This window comes from Solanum lycopersicum, chromosome 12, assembly GCF_036512215.1.
Source record: "Solanum lycopersicum chromosome 12, SLM_r2.1".
Lineage (NCBI taxonomy): Eukaryota > Viridiplantae > Streptophyta > Magnoliopsida > Solanales > Solanaceae > Solanum > Solanum lycopersicum.
This window is the reverse complement of record NC_090811.1, coordinates 45421153-45429015: the sequence shown is the minus strand read 5'-3', so window position 1 is coordinate 45429015 and position 7863 is coordinate 45421153.

Here is a 7863-nt window from a genome sequence, read left to right as displayed (position 1 = left end):
AGCAAAAACTAAACATTGTTGTCACAAGAATTGCAAAACCTTACGAAAACCCTAAATTCTTGCAGAATTTATAGCTTGAAAAATTATTGAATAGAGTTTCATTTCGAAAAGAAATGAAAAAGGCTATTGAATTAACAGAACAAGTGGATACAAAAAGGAATTCAAAAGTTGTGGGGTGTATCGATGGAAAAGAAATTGCTAATGTCGAATGGATTAGAGAAGACATGGTTCCCCTACAAAACAATTCGATCTAAAATTGATTATTGCTCTTGTATAGTTATATATGGAATATTGGACATCAAAATTTAGTAATTTCTTGATGAGGCTTCTTGTCTTTAACTTCTATACAATGATTGAACAAAAAAAGTCTAATTCATCATTTTTGTAATCAAGGGGAACATTTTATAATTCTATTAGTTTTAAAAGGGAGCATTACCAAAGTGTTTTAAAGGTAGGATTATCTTGACGTAGGTATGTCTCTGGCCTAGATAAACCTAAGTTAAATGAAGTCTCTATCATTCTGCTAAAAAATAAAAAATGAAACTTCATACACCTTAAAGTTCATATGATAAAAAGACATTTTTTTGAGGTCCTTATACTCATTATGGCCTAGCATTGAATATACCTGGTATTCACCTTATCAAGATCTCAAATCAATGATGGGGGCTGTTTGGCACCTCCTAAATGGGCGTCCAAATAGGACCAACCCCTTTGTCAGGCTATGGTTCCCTCAAAGTTATGGAGTAAGATATCAATTTCTCAACAAGATCAATTTTTATGATTGTATGATGAACTCCCTTGAAAAAATATTGGCGCGCGTGTAAACGAGTTGATCTACCAACTGAGCTATAGCACTTAGTGCTTGTGATATATATTATATCATGTAGGTAAATTCTTGTCAAGAGAAATATTCCATGATAAATTTTTGTAGTTTTATAAGTGTTCGCTTTAAAATAGAAAAAGGATTTGATACAATTCAACAAAATCTACGAAATGATCAAAATAGAAATGATTTTAGAATTTGATTATATAAAAATTCTTGTTTCATTTTTGAATGAAGTTAAACGATACATCTCTTATTAGTCTAATACTTTACCCGAGAGTTACTCAATGAATACATTGATTGGAATTGCGGGATGGATAATGTTATAGATGATGAATCAATTTCTTTCATATGTATTTATCTTTATCTTTTTTAGTGTTGTCTGCCTATAATGATAGATAAATAAAATTTCTTTCAACTTCTTCTTTCAATCTAAATTGAAATTGTTGCCTATCCGCCTATTTTGCAAAAATAGAACCTTAGGTAAGTGCTTTCTAAATATATGTATAAAAAGAACATATTTCATTTAATTTAGCCCTTTTATTCTTACTATAACTAACTAGTTCCTTTGGTTTTCTATTAGCAGCTCTAGCTATTACCTCTGCTCATTTTATTGGTCTGAGCAAGATACGACTTATTTAAATTGAATATTCCAAATGAACAATTCAAAAAAAAAATCTTTCTATGGGATTACACGTATGGTATATTTACTTACATTACCAATTGTAAATTCTTGGTCATTTTATGGAGATTCATGTCAATTTAAGTTAAAATTTAGGTATAGATATTACCTCTTTTTTTTTCTCCTTTCAAACAAATAAAAATGGTTGAAGTTTTTCTATTTGGAATCGTGTTAGACCTAATTCCTATTACTTTCGCTGGATTATTCCTAACTACATATTTACAATAAAGGCGTGGTGATCAGTTGGATCATTTCATCATAGAAAATCTATCTTTTTCTCAACAATGTCTGGCATTTGATCCAATAATGTTCCATTAGATAGGAATAGATTTGATAAATCGTGATAAATCGAGTTGATTAAATGATATTAATGAAAATAGTAATTCATTATTCTTAACAATAGGTCCTGGAGACTTTTTTGTTTAAAATCAGACGTGAATGTTTCCTTTCATCCGGCTCAAGTAGGTAAACCAAATAAGGAAAGGAGTTCTCATTTTCAAACTAATAATATTCCAAAATAAAAGGTCTACTCCTTACTCAAGTTCCAAGTGAAGACGAAACAAGATTTCTATGATTCCTTCTTCTATTAATTCTTTTTTCAAATTCAATGCCAACAAATAAAATAGAAAATTCTTGATTAGTCTACTTCCCTTCGAATGATAAATCCCTTAACTCTTAATAATTAAAGTAATACCTTGGAACCTATAAGCGATTTACTTGTCTATATTTTTGTTCCATTCGATGGTTAAGGTCCCGACTTCACCTCGATGGTTAGGCCACCATGCCCCTAAAGTCTATACGCGATAGATAGACTCCTCGAACCATAACATATTTGCTTTCTTAATTATAATTTCTTTCCACGAAAAGAAGAGAAATGTTTCATTACACAAAATAAAAACCTTTTTTACGACTTATAAATAGAAAATCATTTTTATTTGATTTTTTACGAAATCAACCATAGATCAATTCCCATGTTATTTGGGAGTATTGACTACACCCCAATTCTTAGCTTAATGTTACTCTTTCCAAGTTACATGTCAGTTCCAGGTCATCCAAATTGGATCGACTAGGATGATAGTTTCTCCTTTCGAGTCTGTAAAATCAGAATTTTGATCAAATCACTCATCGCTGTATACTAGGCCTTCTTATTCTTTAAGAGGTTTATCAAAAAGATTAACAATATAACTAGGAAGACGTTTTAAATACCACACATGGGTTACTGAGCATCCGAGTTTGATATAGTCCATTTGATACCTTTGTATCCGAGAATTAACAAATTCGAGTCCGCATTGTTCACAAAATTTTGGGTTTTCTTTTTCTTCTCCGGTTACTCGATAATTTCCACAAGAACAAATTCCGCTATTTATAGGAACGAAATTTCTTTCACAAAATAATCCATCTTCTTCAGGTTTATTTGTTTTGTAATGAAAGTATAGGATTTTTTTCCGCTACAACTATCTCTCCATTACGCAAGATTTTTGTGGCCAAAGCACTTATTTGTTGACGAGAAACTAATCCAATTTGGAGCTGTTGATGTGTACATCGATAAATCATAAAACAAAAACTAAAATTCATTCTAATTAATCTTCCTTCCTATTAATCTAGAAGTTCTTCTTAGATACAAGGAAATGATTCAGTTCAAGACCAAAAGATCGTAGTTCTCGAACGAGCAATCGAAAAGATTCTGGAGCATCTTCGCGATTTGGTATTGTTCCCCCAATGATCGTAGTACCAAGTATTTCCTGGATTTCTCTATTATGATCTGATTTATAAGTAATCATCTCTTTTAAAATATGAACAACCCCAAACCCTTCTAAAGCCCAAACCTCCATTTCCCCTACCCGCTGTCCCCCTCATTTGGCTCTTCCTCTAAGGGGTTGGAGTGTAACAAGCGCATCATGTCCACTAGAATGACCATGAATTTTATAATCAACTTGATGAATTAATTTCAATATATAAGGATTTCCTATTATAACGGGTTGTTCAAAAGGATTCCACGTCCTTCCATCAAATATTCTACTTTTTCCTGAATATTCGGGTTCAATTACCCATGGATTCATTATTTGCTTACTTGCTTCATATAATTCAAAAAACAATAGTTTTCTCGAAGCTTCTTGTTCATATCTCTCATCGAAAGGTGCCATTTGATAATGTCTTTCTAGCAGACTCCTTGCTAACCCTAGTGAACATTCAAATGTCTGTCTGACATTCATTCATAAAGGCACTCCTAATGGGTGAAATACCATATTAACAAATTTTCCATCTTGTAAGTAAGGCATCTCTTGTCTAGTAAAAATATTGGAAATGATACCTTTTTCTGTGTCTTCCTGCTATTTTATCGCCTACTTTTATTTCATGTTTTTGTGAAATATATACACAAATCATTTTGGGATTATAACCCTTTTTCTGGATCCACCTCACATCAATAACCCGACCCCTGCAACCTTTAGGTAATTTTAGACAAGTTTCTTTTGAAGTAGATTCTTGAATACAAAGTATAGCTCGTAACAATCTATCTTCTGTGGCATTCAAAGATTCTTTCACGACTTAGTGTGTTAATTTATATACTAAAATGTCACCCATCACTACCAAGGATCCCAACATAACAAGTCATGTTTTGTCTAAATTAAGGAGTAAATGGGCTTCTAAATGTGGTATTTCATTAGTTGCTTTTTTGGGCCTTGACTTGTCACATGAGTATGAATATCATATTTCCGTATGTGAAAGGAAGTATAAGTATCTTTATATACCAAACGCTCGCTAATAAGTAATGCATCTTCAGAATTGTAACCCTCCAGTGTCATATAAGCTACTAATACGTTTTTTCCCAATGCAAATTCACCAACCATAGCATCACCATCCGCTAAAATTTGTCCCTTTTTAATGTATTTACCCCGAGGAACCAGAATTTTTGACACATACAAGTATTTTTATTGGAATGTTGATATATAACTAATGGAATGCTTGTAATATCTCCATCACCTGTTAAAAGAATCTTGTGAGTATTGGTATAAAAGATCCTTCCCTCACGTTCGGCTATTACAAGAGCCCCTGAATCTATAGCTGCTTGTCTTTCCACGTTTTTTCTTTTTCATATCAATGAATACATCTCTTTACTTGTATGACTTAGATGTATCGTATTTCTCAAAAAAAGTGATTCGATTGATGGGATTTGGTATGAGATCTATGATCTCGATGATATTGATATTCCAACCTTTCTTATTAGAACGTATTTATTTGACCTCATAAGCGGGACCAAGCATGTTCCGGAAGAAGAACCCCATATTTCTTCTAGAGAATCTCGTAATTGTTCCAGATCAGCTCCCAAGCACTAGGAGTAGCTAGGGCTCGGACCACATGCTTGTTAAAGAATGAGTCGGCGATTCATAGGCAATAGCTTGGTTAAGGGAACCCATCAGAGCCGTAGCGAAAGTGAGTTTTCATATGGAAATAACACTGCTTATGGACCCGAACGTCACTTATTTATCCATGATAAGGATGAAGCTTGGGTGAAACTAAGTGGATATCTGAACCTACTAATTTTGATGAATCAGCGGATGAATTGTGGTTTGGGGTGAAATACCACTTGAATCCACAACTAGCTGGTTCTTCTCAAAATGCGTTAAGGCGCAGCAGTTGACTAGAAATCTAGGGGTAAAGCTCTGTTTCTGTTGGAGCTGCGAGAGCAGTACCAAATCGAGGCAAACTTTGTATACTACATATAACTTCTAAATAACAATGGTCAAGGTCTGCTAGATTAAGACGATGTGGGATAAGCTTCATCTTTGAGAGGAAAATAAGTTGGTACCTAATAATCATATGTCTGTAATACATAGTATTTCCCATAATAGGTCCCATTCTTCTACTCTTTCTTTAAAGTCGATGACTATTCATAGTTATTACCTTGATACCAAAGAAGAGATTGACCCAATTCTTTATTTTTGTCCCAGTTTATCATGATCGACATTAGAAGTATATTGATTTTGCCTCAACGCATTTCTGGGAGAACCATCTAGCTCAGGGTTCGAGTTATATTTCACCCCTAACCACAACTCATGCGCTGATTCTTCAAAATCTGTTGGTTCGGACCCCCTTTTAGTTTGACCCAAGATTCATCCTGGTCATGGATAGATCACCCTGGTTAGGGTCCATAAGAAGTGACAATTTCCCTATAAAGACTTGCTTCCGCTACGATAAAACAAAAAAATGAAATAAAAAAAATCAAATGCTCCGATTTCATTTCTATCGAACTTTTAATATCAGAGTAGAGGATATAGTCATGATTCAATAGTTCATCTACACTTACTTTTTACTTTTTGTTTTTTTGATTTCTAACTTTTCGAATCGATTTGGTTGGTATAATGGAAAATAGGAATATTCGGTTATTCAAGAAGTGACTTTTCATTATTCCGAAAGTCATACTAGTGAAAATTGACTAAAAATGTTCAACTTTATAACTAAGTATAATGAACATTCTTTTTTTATTACAAGTAAAAAGAAAACTCTACCACCAAATATGAATACTAGATTGGGGTTTTACAAAGCCCCTTATCGGATTTTAATCGATGACTTACGCCTTAGCATGTCGTTACTCTACCATTGAGTTAAAAGGGACTTTTTCATTTAATTTCGAAATTATTCACTATGTGGATAAAATATCTATATGTACTTATATTATAACCATAAGTATATATGCATTAAGTACGTACAATAAATAAATAGTGTCTAGTGGCTCATTATTTAATAATAGAATTGATTTCCCTAGGAAGTCTAGGAGAAAATGCAATGAATTGTTTCAAGAGCCACTCGAATATAAACAAATTCAATTGAAATAATTAAAATACTACTACTGCTACTAGATTTCTAATGTTGATCCTAATGAATTATTCGTCAATGACGAATAAAAAACAATTATATGCAATTGTGAAGGGGGAAATATCCCTCGGCTAGAATCATTTAATTATATTGACAATTTCAAAAAATGGATCATACTATCATCATAGTATGATTGCCGTTTGTCAAGCGGGCCCTCATCGTCTAGTGATTAAGGAAATCTCTCTTTCAAGGAGGCACTGGGAATTCATATTCCACTAGGGGGGTGGAGTACTACAAAAGGAAATTGATTATGGATTACCAATAAGTTGAAAATTGATTCCTCCTAGGTCAGTGCCCGAGCGGTTAATGGGGACGCACTGTAAACTCATTGGCAATATGTCTATGCTGATTCAAATCTAGCTCAGCCCGATAATTCTCCAATCCACCATGAGATGATATAACTCCCTTCTGAAATACCTTATCCGGAATAAAAAAGAATCAAATTTTCTGCTAGATCCTTTGTGGAAGAAGAAGCGGTTCACAATCCACTACATCTGTAGATCACACGAAATCATTAAACCTGGTTGTTGCTTGTTCTTTGATAAGTGATTCACCAGCCACAAGATCAATGAAGACTCTCTCCAAAATCTACTCTTTGATTAGTGATTTATCGGCAACTAGATCCAGAAAATCCCACCCTATTCTCAAACCAGGTGGCTTGGTTAATTGGAAGCCCTGTAGACTCATCTTGCATAAAAATTATGGGGGTCCCAAGTCCTACATCCACCAAGAAGATTTCTTCGCTGAAGCGTAAAACTTCAGACTGTAGGGTGTTTCCACTACATAAGAAAAAACTAGAATTCAATCTTTGAAATAATCGAATCAAGATCATTTTACCCTTTTTTGTGACTCGACTAAAGCTCATCATAGGCCTTTTTGTGACTCAACTCAAGATCATCATACATAATGCAATTTCCTCTTCTATTTTATGCTCGTAGGTCAGTTTATTCGACTTTTTCTTGCAAATCCTCTCTTTTCTGCTTTTGATTATGATTGGGCCCTACAGTGGTAGAACCTGGTGAACCAGGCATACTGCTTGACTTGATTTTCTTCTCTTATGATTTTTCCTACTTTCTTTTTGATAGAATTGGTCTCGTGGATTATTGTATGATGATTTTTGAAGTTTTCATATATATAAAAGAAATAGAAAGAGATAGACTATAAATGATATCTGTTACGTTAATGACACCAAAGGGATATTAAATGAATGGAATTGGTATATGAATGGAATATAATGAAATATAGCCACTTTGAGGTTCCCTCTGAAATGAGGCATGTAAGGGACACACTACGATGAAGATTTCGAAGTTACGAAGGAAGCTTCGAGCTCATAATGGTCATGGGATTTTTGTTTTTAGTGTCGGTGGATCACTTCCTCTTCTGGGACCTTCCGGGCAAGCAAGCGGGGCAGAGTTTGAAGAGGATCATTTTGGGATTAATGTCCTCATGGAATCATTGTAAAAATCTACAGAAACAAGCACAT